The sequence below is a fragment of the Cyprinus carpio genome, chromosome B12 (assembly GCF_018340385.1).
Source record: "Cyprinus carpio isolate SPL01 chromosome B12, ASM1834038v1, whole genome shotgun sequence".
NCBI classification, from domain to species: Eukaryota; Metazoa; Chordata; class Actinopteri; order Cypriniformes; family Cyprinidae; genus Cyprinus; species Cyprinus carpio.
Window position 1 is genome coordinate 2,760,583 of NC_056608.1, and position 13,258 is coordinate 2,773,840.

A 13,258-nucleotide genomic window follows, 5' to 3' on the forward strand; every position below is an offset into this window, starting at 1 on the left:
TCGCCCCCAAATACCCGTTAAGCCTCGTCCAGACAGTGACATATTAGTGTGCAGGAGCCAAACCACATCAGTGTGCCATTATTAACAGCAGATTTTATGCTTTTCAAAAGCCGAGAAATACGCTCCTTGTTTTTCCAGCTTAGCGAGAGTGTGAGCTTGTTGAGAGGTGGGTTCAATCTCCTGACTTACGCGACACCAGACGCGCCGCGCTTTCTTCAGCCAACTCAATATAAGGAGGAATGAACTTCAAGACACCTTCCTCTGGCTGACGTCAGAGCGAGCACATGTTATTCACATCGATGGCTAAAACTGCATGCTTTCAGGCCTCAAGAACGACGTCACCTCTTTCGCGACAACCTGCGAATTGATCTTTATCAAGAGGTCTGACTCGGCTGTACTTGCAGTGTTATTCAGAAGTATAACAGAGGAGAGGGATGTTGAAAGACATGCTCCATACATTGCTTCTGAGTTATTAAAACGTTGCTTGAAGCGAACACGTCGACGTTCAGACTCCTATAGGGAGTCGTCTAGGGCCCTAATTGGGGCCCCGGGAGATGATTCATAATAAATGTGAAGATTTCTATTTCAAGGCACTTCAGCCATTCTACACTTGTAGCAATCGGTCAAACGTCAAATTAAATCACAATAACCAAGACTATTAAAACAAGTATCAGTAATACACAGAAAATTCATACAATGAATGCACACTTTAAATTTAACTCGTATACTGTGCCTGTTATTGTTAGGTGACTCTGGTTTTGTTGCATTAAACATTTATAGAGTCTATATATTCATGCAGATGTTGTCAGATAACCTAAAAGAATTGATAAATGCACCAGCAGAAGCACTTCTTAAGACAGGGCTCAAAAGTAATGGTAGAGAAGGATTATTATGGTTAAACTAAAACCGAAAATAAAATAAATTGAAATAAAATAAAACTTCTTATATTTCAGCTAGCTGCTAAGGCAACATTTTTCATTTAGTTTAACTTGAGGTACCAACATAAATAAAACTGAAATTAATTTAATTAATAAACACTGCAAAGACATATTTTAAGAAAACACCAATAAAAATGATAAACACACAACAAAATTACTAAAACCTCACCTAAAATTAAAACCTAAAACAACAATAAAAACTAATCATATATATATCTTAATGATACTAAAATACCACTGGAATGAAATTGTCAAAAGTCTGCTGTATAATGCATAATATTGTTATCTTATTTACTTATTCTTTTACTCTTGCAGACAGATAAACAAGTAAATCTGGGTGCAGGTAACATGGAGAAAGAGTACACATTGTTCATTTACATATATTACAGACTGAATTGTGTTTGCTTGAATTGAAACTGCAAAAATATGTTTTAAAAAAAATTGGGATTCTTATCTTTTAAAAAATTGGGATTCTTTTGTTTATGTATGTATCTGTATATAGTCTGTATTTTACATTCTGGTTCCAAATTCACTTGTAAAGATGGTGTAATCTTAATATATACAAGGTTTTGTTAAATGTGAAAAAAAATGAAAATAAATAATTATATATATATATACTATATATATATATATATATATATATATAAATTACAAAATAATCAGTAATGTTTTGCATCATTTTCGAGCAAGAGTGCATTAATGAATTTATACAGTTACATAGTTATATACTTTTCAGCTTGTTTCATATTTTGTTTTGGTGAAGAAAAAAAATATTAGTGAATAAAAACAATTTGTAAAGAAAACTTAAAAATGTTTATAGCCAATACAAAAATGAATAGCTTAAAAATAATAATAATAATAATTGAATCGTTAGTGGTAGAGCCAGTGAAAATGTTGGCTGTAGAAAATAAAAAAAGTAGAAAATCTGAAAGATTTGTATATTTTGTGGATCGTTTTAGAATTATAAAAGAAAGAATCACAATGCGCTGCTGAATGGATTTTTCCCCCACCTCAAATTATTTCACACTGTTTTTTTCATGATTTGGCCCGGGGCCACAAGAACCCACAGACCGGCCCTGATCCAAGGCTCTTCAGCGCTTTAAAAAGCTTGATATTATCACTGACATTGTTTACTGAAGTCTCTTTTTTTTCACATGAGAACTCACAGAGGCTTGCTGGACCGCCATGTCTGCTCCAATCCATGGATGTATAAGTTGGCTTGGTTTTGTGGTGGGGGGGGGGTATTTTAACCTGCACACACCCACTAGCCTGACTAATAAAACATTCATAGGAGAACAGGAATGTCCCTGTGTCTGTGTAACTGGCTTCCTGATGGGACCCCCTACAGCCCTTCATTCTGGGTGCGAAACAATGACCCAGTGTTTTTATCACAACTACAGACACCAGAAATACATCTCAGTAAGCCAAAAACATCCATTCATACTGCTAATTATCATATAACATAGCTGAGGTCAATTCTACATGTGTGACACACAAGAATAACATTAATATAAAGCACAATATTAATTATTTAAAAAAAAAAATCAGACACTTATGAGTTGTTTCTTCATCAGATTTGTAGAAATGTAGCGTTGCATCAGTTTCTCAGCAATGGATGCTCTGCAGTGAATGGGTGCCGTCAGAATGAGAGTCCAAACAGCTGATAAAAACATCACAATAATCCACAAGTAATCCACTCCACTCCAGTCCATCAGTTACCTCTTTAGACGCCTGCAATCACACTGGGGCTAAACACTTACAGAAATAATTCTGTAGCACGAGGGTTGCCGAAATTCATTTAATTATTACAGTTTTACAATGCCAGAGAATAGACTGCATGGTTGACATTTCCTCCAAACAAAGAAGCATTTGTTCAAGTACTGTAACTCATAAAACTCTACTGAAAAGGAAAAGGAAAAAGCAGGAGAAATATCCTCTTTTTTTATTGAAATCATGTGACAGTTATGAATTTGAAATAGAGAAGAGTGGTTGTAGTTAGGCTGATTTGATTACAAGCTTGTCCATCAACTTTTCTCCTTTAAAGAGCTGTTTAATGTCTTAAGCATGGATATCAGCCTGAGACACATCATAAAACTCACACTGTTATTTACTGCCAGTAATTGTTGCGGAGCTATTGAAAAACTCTCGCGTCTCGCCAGATGTGCGCAGATTGGCCGAGCACTTCGAAACCATTTCTAAAACTCAAAATGCAGACCCCTGTACAACACAACTCCCTCCATCCGTCAACTAGGTGAAGTCATTCATTTACAGGCAGAATCCTTTCTCACAATACACAGTCTAGAGCTTTGAAGAATCCCATTTCAATGAGTTCTTGCAATGACTGATTTTTGTTTCTGTGATGAAACGGTAGATTCGTTCGTATGGGATCTGCAGATGTCAACATTCTGCCGCAGTAAATCACTCGGATAAAGACAGAGACAGATGTGAGACAGCCGAGCGAAAAAATACCAATGTTCTGACTCCAGATGGATCATGATCACTGGGAAAGTGAACCGTGCCTCTATCACTTTGTGTCAAAGCACAGAAATCAAAACCTGGGAAAATCAAAAGAGTTCTGGAGTGTTAGACTCACTTCTTTAAAGAACAGTTAATTGAACACACGTATAGTGGAATGCACAAGAGATAGAAATAGGAGTTTTGATGGTTTTGAAAATGAATGCAGATTTTAAAAATAAAACAAGTTCACACTCGCCTCATATGTTCCTGTTTAAAGACTCAAATTACGCAATAATTTGCCACTCTGATTTGCACTTTCAGACCAAAACATGCATTAAACATAGCAAGCAGCTGAAAATACATCAAACTAGACTAAAGATGAGATGACTTATAATATTTATTTAGCATCTTTTATGATGAGATGCTGTCTCTTAAATAAGCCCAGTCATGACGATTCAAAATAAATAAATAAATAAATAAATATAAGGCAACACTTCAGCAACCCTTATGAAAAACAGCTTTAACCTGGTTCCCTAGACTGGCACAGCTGGTTAGTCTGGTCTGCTTTGCTGGTTTAACATGGGGTTTGCAGACTTGTCAGCAATACAAACCAGAAGATCGGCTTGTTTTTTCAGTAATACGTAATAAAAATACGCACAGAAAATTTTGAAAAAGCCTAATTCAAAACATGTGCATATGAACATGAAAAAAAAAAAAGAACAGCCATTTGTCAAAGGTTTGTCACTTGAATACAACACACCCAAACACTCTCCATATAAAGGCTTTCCACATTACCTTTACTACATGTCTCAAGTCTTCTTGTTGCTGAATAAATCAGTGCTTTTGAACAAATTGGTTGAGTGAATGGTGCAATGACTCACTCATAAAGACTTGTTATGTTTCTGAACGAAGCACTGTTTTAAACTAATTGGCATATTGGTTGAGTGAATAATTCAATGACTCACTCATAAATACCATCTTTTTTTTTTCCTGAATGTGTTTTGAATGAATCAGTTGAGTTAATTGTTCAATGACTCACTCTTAAAGAATCGTACATGTCTCCACCTAATGGCTTTACGATGTAAACTGCAGAAAGAGTCCCTGAGTCCCTTTTTAGTAATTGATGTTTTATGTCATTTTAATCAGGGTTTTTTTGTCTATATGGTTTTTAGTAAGATTTTGTTTTTAGCTTTAGCTATTTGAGTATTTCAACATGAAATGAAAAATGTTGCTTTTGGCAACCAGCTGAAAAAGTTTACTTTATTATACATTTTATTTCAGTTAATGTTTCTTATTTCAAGTAATTCAAATGTTTTATATGGTTTTAGTTTTAGCTGATGATAAGTACCCTAATGTGCACTGACTGAATTTAAAACAACAGCATAAATGCATAACAGTTCTAAAAATAAATGTTACACACAGAGGTTGCGATAGACTAACATTTTGACAAACAGTGGTCGTAAAAATTGTCATAATCTAGTATTACCCATCATTTTCATATTTTAATTATAATAACATTTAATTGCTTGTATTTTTGTTCAAATTTACATTTTTAATAATGAACCAACAGGACAAGCATATACACTTATGCATTTATTTATTTATTTATGAAGAGAACCCTCAGTGTAATCTGTCAAAGTGACGCATGGCCTTCAGATTTTTCTGTCACTACTAAAAAAAAATTCTGTAAATGACAGAAAAATTTTCAGTTGATGCGACCTTTGGTTACACAATATGCATGTCACGCTGATGCTTATGCAAATCGATTTAATAAACATATTTTAGCCAGGTCCCCTCAGTCAAGGTCAGTTTAAGTTATTAGCTTAAGGATGCAGTTGTGTGTCTTTAAACTTCTTCAATCAGTTTAGGGATTTAAACCTACACCTTTTCAGCTAACCAGCTAGATTTCCAACCAATACCACCTATACCAGCTGATGAAAGCAGGTTAACCCCAGTCTCAGCTGTTAACCTGGTGCTCAGATTCCATATTTCAGACCCTCATCTGGTTCAAATATATCCCTTTGATAAACTGGGCAAGTCTCCACTGCTCCGAGAGTTGCCCATGTGGTGTAAGTCTTGGAACAACACTGTATTTATGAATGCCTGTGGTCAGGATTTTGTATATCATTATTTCATTTTAACCGTGTTCTGAAGTTTCAGTATTGTCTGCCCGTCTTTGGCAGCAGCGCTTGCATAATCTTCAGCAGTTCCTCAAGATTCTGAGTTCAGAAGAGACCATCAGATGTTATGATGATGTCTGGACAAAGGTGTAGCTGTACTTCATTGTTAGCTATGAAACACGATCTAATAAAACCTACCTCTTGAGACGCCATGACGTACGTTTCCTCTCATATCTATAAGGTCATGTTGAGTGTAAGTATAGAATTTGTGCTACAAAAAGACACAAGATAGCTATGTGAAAAAAGTATCCTTCAACCACAATCATCCCCTGACCGAACATTTGCCAAGTCGCAAATTAACATTGATTTATTAACAACAGAAGCCTTTTGTTTAAACACCTCCCCCGAAACAAAAAAGACGAGAAAATCACAGCGCTCAGGTTTCCGTCTTGTTATTTTTCTGCACATAAAAATTTCATGATGAAATAAAGCAGTCCGTGCTTAGACTGAAGAGATGGATGACTTACTGGATTCGGTTGAGTCGGTCAGTGCACTTGACTGATGGCCGCTGCACAAACATTGTCATCGCTCTGATGAAGCGCGAGAGCTGTTTAAACAATCACTTATCTTACACTTCATTGCTTCGCACACACAACCCACGCAGATATGAAGGAAAGGAAACGTCTGAATATTACATGCTTATCGGGAAGGAGAGAGAAGGGAAAAGAAAAGCGAAAAAGACATCCATATGGAAATGAAGAAGTGGAATGTTATCCATCCCCAGACAAATAAATTACTGACTCGGTCTTTAGGAACCTGAGCCTGATGTCTGGGGAATCTCAAAAAGTAACGATAATCAAATATATCAGCTGCTGCGATTCTATTCATCCTGTATTTCACAGAGCCGCTGAATGGGAATAGCAACAGTCTTCATCATCTCTGCCCAAATGTCTGATCAGCTTCACATATGCTGGCTGGGCCTCTGCTTTTGCTGGCCTCTGATTCACAAGAATTCATTGAGGAAAGCGAGAAAGAGCAGGTGGAGAAAGAGAGAATGAGGTTGAGAAGGAGCGCTGAATGTCTAGAAGCTAGACGTGACTGTTTCTAGTGTGCTGCACCACTGTTTTCTGCAGTTCATATCTATCAATAATGATGAAACAACAGCTTTAAAAAAATGTTTACATGTTTACAACAGGATTTCATTTTCATGTGTTTAAATAAAAAAATAAACATGTTATAGGAGACAATAAACACAACTTTGTGCATCAAAACCACTCCGTTCCTGGAAAAAACAATAACACATTTGTAAAAAAAAGAACTTGATTTTTAAAAGTCAGCGAATTTGCGACAGCTGAATGTAACATTTTTGACAAGCCAAACATGTCAGTCTCTGAGTAACATAATTTATTTAAGCCAAGAAATAAACTTCATTCCGTAAAATAACTATAATGCACTTTAAAAATCTCCGGCAGGTTTTATAATTGCGTAAAAATCAAACACCTCTCATGCACATTATCATGTCCGTCAAAAACGCAGGCTGGCTTTTGGTTGGAATATTAGAAATAAAAGCATAGATATAACACACTAATGGCCATCAGTCACTTTACTGAATATATGATCCATCTGCTTTCAAATCCACATCATTTGAATATCACAACATTGATGTCTGTCAAAAAACAGTGTGCACAATGCACAGTGTTAATTACTAATTTAAATTTAAATGAGTTTGAAAGCAAAAAGGGAAAGCGACAGTACCGGTAATAAAACAATAACCAACATAGACTGCATAGCATAACACTGGCTCTGCACTGACTATATAGGTTCAAAAACATCATGTTGGCAACAACACCAGTCTTTAAACCAATTACTATCTTGGTCTGTTTTCCTATAACTTTTCTTAAAGTTTCAACCTTCAGGCCTATATGATATGAATAGCAATCGGTCTGTCTGTCAGTGTTGACAAACTTTTGTAACGTTACTTTACAGTTTTTTTTTTCGACTGCTTATGCACAAAATCTTTATTTGTCACACAATTTCTGAAAACAGTTGAAAAACCTGTAAAACAACTGGTTTAAGCAAGTCAAAACAAAGGTGTAAGCCACATACCTGTACATATTTTTCAGATATCGTTTTGTTTTAAAGTTTTGATGCTGTCAGTGACATTCGCTCCATCAGATTCATCCGCGCAGAACAGCGCAGACGAGGCACAACTCACGTAAGGTACAAAACAATGTTCCTCCGCAAGTTTCTTGTAGTTTTATGCTTCAACCGCTAAAGGGCAAGAAGTCACATACTGTAGTGTGTCTTTAAACATTTTTTAAAAGTAGTCTACTATTCTTCATATATAAAACATTTTTAAATGGCCAAGAAAAAAAATACTTTAAAAGTCGTTAAAAGAGAAGCTGAGCTGCCCATAGATTGTGGCTGGAATCAGATTAATTGTCTAATCAGTGAATATCCCTTCCTGATTTTACAGTGCCTCTATGATTAAGAGATCAGCTACTGGAAAATGTGGATTTTTTTTCTCTGGAGATTGAACACTGAATGGTTTCTTGACACCTGGGAACAGGAACATACAGTTATAACTGCACTGAATCTGTGAAGCTTAATGACAAATGCAGCAGTCGCCGCTCGACGCTCATGTGTTTCAGTGATTTAATGCTGAGGGTTCATCCAAGGGTCACACCATAATTCTTGGAAATCAGCAAAGGCCTGCAGCAATAGCCCATACCGCAGGATAATAGTGAAATAATTCAGGTAAAACAAGATATTGTGCTAATTGTTGAGCCCTTAGAAAAGAGAGCTCTGTGTTTCATCTTTTTTACATTACCAAAACAGTTTGATCCGAGCCGTGAGGTTATACTGCTCACAAAAACAAGCAACAAAAGAAGAAAACACAGGAAAATCATTTCACAGTTTTGGCAGTGAGTGAACCTGATTTATGGAGAGTGAAAGCAGCAGATCTAGTGAGGTGCAGAGACATTCCCTGCGTTAATGTGGAGTGTAATGGTCTTGCTGAAGGAGTGATGATGGGAAAATGGTCCTCCGGTTCAGGAGCCCTTGAAGTGATTGATAACGGTGAGCACAGAAAACAACAGCATTTGAGCAGTCACACTCTCCTTTAGTCAATGTCTGGATGAACAAACCAGGAGGGAGTAGTGTCTTGGCCTCTTCTTTGACTAGATGTCCCACAAGACACAGGAACAGCTGTTATATAGCCACAGAATACAAACTTTGAATGGAGAAGATAATGATCATTTACAGACTTTCAAGAGAAAACATATCTGTTATTAAACAGATCTATTATCCAAGGTTTGCATTTAAATGCATTTCCCTTTTTTTCCACAAAAAGTGTGATACACTTGAGCCATTTGATCATATCCAAAAACTGACAAAAAAAAATACACGTGCATAAATTAAATTTTGGTTAGGTTTATTTGATATTCTTTATGCTTTAGCCCTTATATTGAAGGATTAGTGTTCATACACTGTCAGAAAAAAAGGTACAAAAGCTGTCAATGGGGCGGTATCTTTACAAAAGGCACACTTTTGTACCTAAAGAGTACATATCGTTACCTTAAAGATACATATAAGTACCTAAAGTGTACATATTAGATCCTAAAAGGTACAAAAGTGTACCTTTTGAAAAGGTACTGCCCCAGTGACAGCTTTTGTACCTTTTTTTCTGAGAGTGTATCACTTTTTTGTTTTTACAAAGCAAACCTGTGACATATAGATCATGTCAAACTTCATAACTACAAGCCATGATCCTTTGACACAGCAAACCTGCTTTCCATCTCACTGATGGAGAATAAACTGTGATTCTGACAGCACAATTACAATAAATGATGACCTGTGCAGCTTCGGAGGAAAGAATTGCTCGGAAATGTGATTTGAGAAGTGTATGGTTTTAAAGATGATTTCTGAAAATAAATGCTGGATAATTGTGGTGGAGTTTTGTAGACAGAACGTGCCTCTGGTGAAGTTCTGTCACTCAAGAAAGGACGACATTCCTGGTTGTCCCTCCTTGTGGTCAGCGTTCCTGTGGTCTGCACTCGCTCCAGAAGTCTGATTCCTGAAGATTGATGATCGATTTTATATGTCTGGATTATTGTGTAAATTACAGTAATATAGTCCAAACTGTTTCTGCAACTCTGTGCTTCAGTCAGCAAATAAGAAATAAAAATATGTATTTAATTTAGTATTTATTTTCTGATTAAATCTCCTATTGTCTTACATTGTTAAATGTTTTCCATTTAACCAGAAGCTTTGAAGCAACATGGAAGTATGCGAACTATGTAGTGACAAAAAAAGACAACTTTTTATACTTTGTTGGCTGCTTGTCTCTCACTAAGAAAGATAAGATTTAAACTAAATATTTAACACCCGGTTTCACAGACAGGGCTTAGACTAAGCCAGGATTAGGACATTTAAGTCATTTTTATGAACTTACTTAGAAAAAAAAAAAAAAAAAAAACCATTACTGGTGTGCATGTTGAGATAAAACAAAAGCGCTGATATATTTTCAGATCAGTTAAGTTTCTTTCAGTTAAAACAGCTCAGACTTACATTTTAGTCTGGGACTAACTATAGGCTTAAGCCTTGTTTGTGAAACCAGGGGTAAAAGTATTGACACAATTTATATTTTTCCATAACTTATATTAAGCATTTAAACAAATGCAATTAATTTAATTTTTCTAAATAAATTAGAATTAGATATGATATCTGTTTTTTGGTATTTATACATTTTTATGCTTTTTCAGTTTGAAATCTCCCGATGACATAAATTTTAAAAGTATAGTAAATTTATATATTTAAAAAAAAAAAATAATAATAAAATAAGCATTCAAGTATACGCCTCAATTTAAAATATTTATTTATTTTCAAATAAATAAATGAAAAATTATCAGTATTAGGCATGAAGTCCATTTTTGGTAAGACTGCACTAATATTTGCATTATGAATTATCATCTCTCTTCTATTTGCATATATATGCAGGGGCAACAGTTAAGTTTAAGGCAGCTCTGAATTACGAATCACTTTTTTGATATGCAAGCATCAGTATGTAATTCAGGAAATGCAAGTATAGTTCATTTTAGCTTTATTCATCATCCCGATGCGCATGACTGGTCTCCATATGCAAATACAACAGACCAACCGGATATTTCTAAAAGAGACTGGAGCTGTCAAAAACAAGCCGCTGATGTACACCACACAAGAGAAGAGAGGTGAAGCCAAACATTGATGAATCTGGGCACAGAGGTTTTCATGGCCCACTGACATCCATGACTGAATCGGTCAAAATGGTCATTTATCTGGAGCCAGACTGGTGAGGGTCCAAAATCAACATCGCTTACACTGTCTTTTAGTTTAGATGAGCATTCAATGCAAAAAAACAAAAAATAAAAAGTCAGTAATGAGAGAGCGAGCGAGCATTCAGTCCAGAGGTTTACTGCAGGGTACCAGACATATTTGTGATTTTCAGACCTAAACACTGGGAAGATTGAATAGTTTAGCAGCCATTTATTACTTTGAAGCGTTCTTGATCTGGGAGTTTGTTTTTTTCCATTGTACATCATTCAAACAATCATGAAAACTGAATGAATCCAGATCAATATATCAGATACTGTATATTATTCAACCTTTCAGCTGAGTTTGCAAACTTGAGTTTTGCTCTTTTAAGATGAATGATTATGGCCACACAGTGCATAAAGTCACACATATGTATCATTATATGAATGAATGGATAAAGTCAGGCAAACTCTGCATCTCAGCCGGTTTCGTCTTGTGTGGAGGTGTGCAGACAGAAATGGATGTGGTGTTGTAAGATGTTGCATATAATCACAAACCGTTTTGCTTCATCATTCATTAGGGGGCAAACATAAGAACAAAATGAGGGCATGTAGAGCCCAGTGTGAAAGGAAACTCCTAACCGTGCTGAAGAGTGCAGCTGGAAGTATTTTTCCGGCTTGTCACCACCTCTTTCACTGTGAGCAACCAAACCGTTCAAACCCAAAATGACAGTCTCTTTCCGAGAGCTTACATGTACATTTACACTGTTATCTGTCCTCCTCACAAAATCAAAGAAATGCACTGCATTCTACGAGCATTTGTGATGCACTTCACTAACTTTATGACTGCTTACTTCTGATGCTAATTAATCTTGTTTTATATCCATTGTATAAAAAAAATAGTAATTACCATATCAGAAAAAAAAACTCTGAGCTTTCAAATCAGAGTAGGATTTTCCGTAACACTTTACAATAAGGTTTCATTTGTTAACATGAGTTAATTACTGTACATGAGTTAACATGAACGATACTTACACAGCATTTAATAATAGTATCTAAGGTTAAGTTCAACATTTTAGAAATGATTAAAATCAAAAATTAAAAAGTTGTATCTGTTAACTCTGAACTAACATGAACATTTGTATTAAATAAATGCTGCAAGAGCAAGATGTTCGTTATTTCATGTTAGTTAATGCATTAACTAATATTAACAAATGAGACCTTTACTACTTATTGATTTTCTTTAACAAGCCTTAATGTCCTCTACAGAGAAACTAGGTGTGTGTGTGTGTGTGTGTGTGTGTGTGTGTGTGTGTGTGTGTGTGTGTGTGTGTGTGTGTGTATACAGTACTCAACATTTGAAGTGGATCAAAACAGTTAATTCAAATTGTCCTAATCCAAGAACACATTTCTGATTTAACAGCAGCTATAGGTAAATAACTAGAAGAAAGTGCAGTAAATGGTAAAACTGTTTGCGCTACAAACCAGTGTGTTTATAATTACGACATATACATTACAATGTAACTAGAAGAAAGTGCAGTAAATGGTAAAACTGTTTGCGCTACACCCCCCCCTGAAATTTAGCTGGCCACCCCAGGTGCCCCCCCACACCCCCACCAGATTGCGATAGACTTGTTTTTAGTAAATTTCTTACTGCATCTGGCAGTGGCGGATCCTGGCATGTGTAGCTGCCTAGGGCCGCTTTCTTCTCCTCTTTATACTTAATTTTAGGCAGTTTCTATAGTTTGATATGACAAATTTCGAGAGCACATAATGTTATGTAATCCATGTAATGCGCGAGCACGAATCTCCACTCGCAAGTGGATTTCCTTCACTCACACAAAACTGGATGTGTGCTTTTAAATATACATTGTTCTTTTATGAATTGGCTCTGCTTGTGCTCAAAGATTACGTGTATGCTCAAACGTTCTTGCATCACTGAAGACTAGAAGCGCCTTTTTTCTAATTCAGATGAGGAGTAGGCTTATCTCATTAAATGGAAGCAAGCTGATTATAGTCAGCCTTATTTATTTTATTAAGGCGAGACACTGCAGGTGAATAGGGAAAAAAAAAAACTAATAGATATCACCTTACTTACCAAGTTGATTGAATACATTGATAATTGCTAACATTTTTTGTATTACAAGTTTTCTAAAATGTTATATTTAAATATGCAAATGAGGCATTATTTAATGAAATATGCGCTAATTTGCATACATTTCTAGTACAAAAATCTGAACACAGGATGAAGTCAGTTTCAAAATTCTTGTTTAATTTTTTTGACATATTAGAGTCAAATGTTTTTACAGAAGGAATTCTGGGTATCTCTTTTTGTCACTCCATAATTCAGAAAATACTTTGAACAGCTAGAAAACAATATATTTTCACCATTTTTTGGGGAATAAAATGTTGTATATAATCAAGAAAATTATATATGATCAAATCCCTCTGT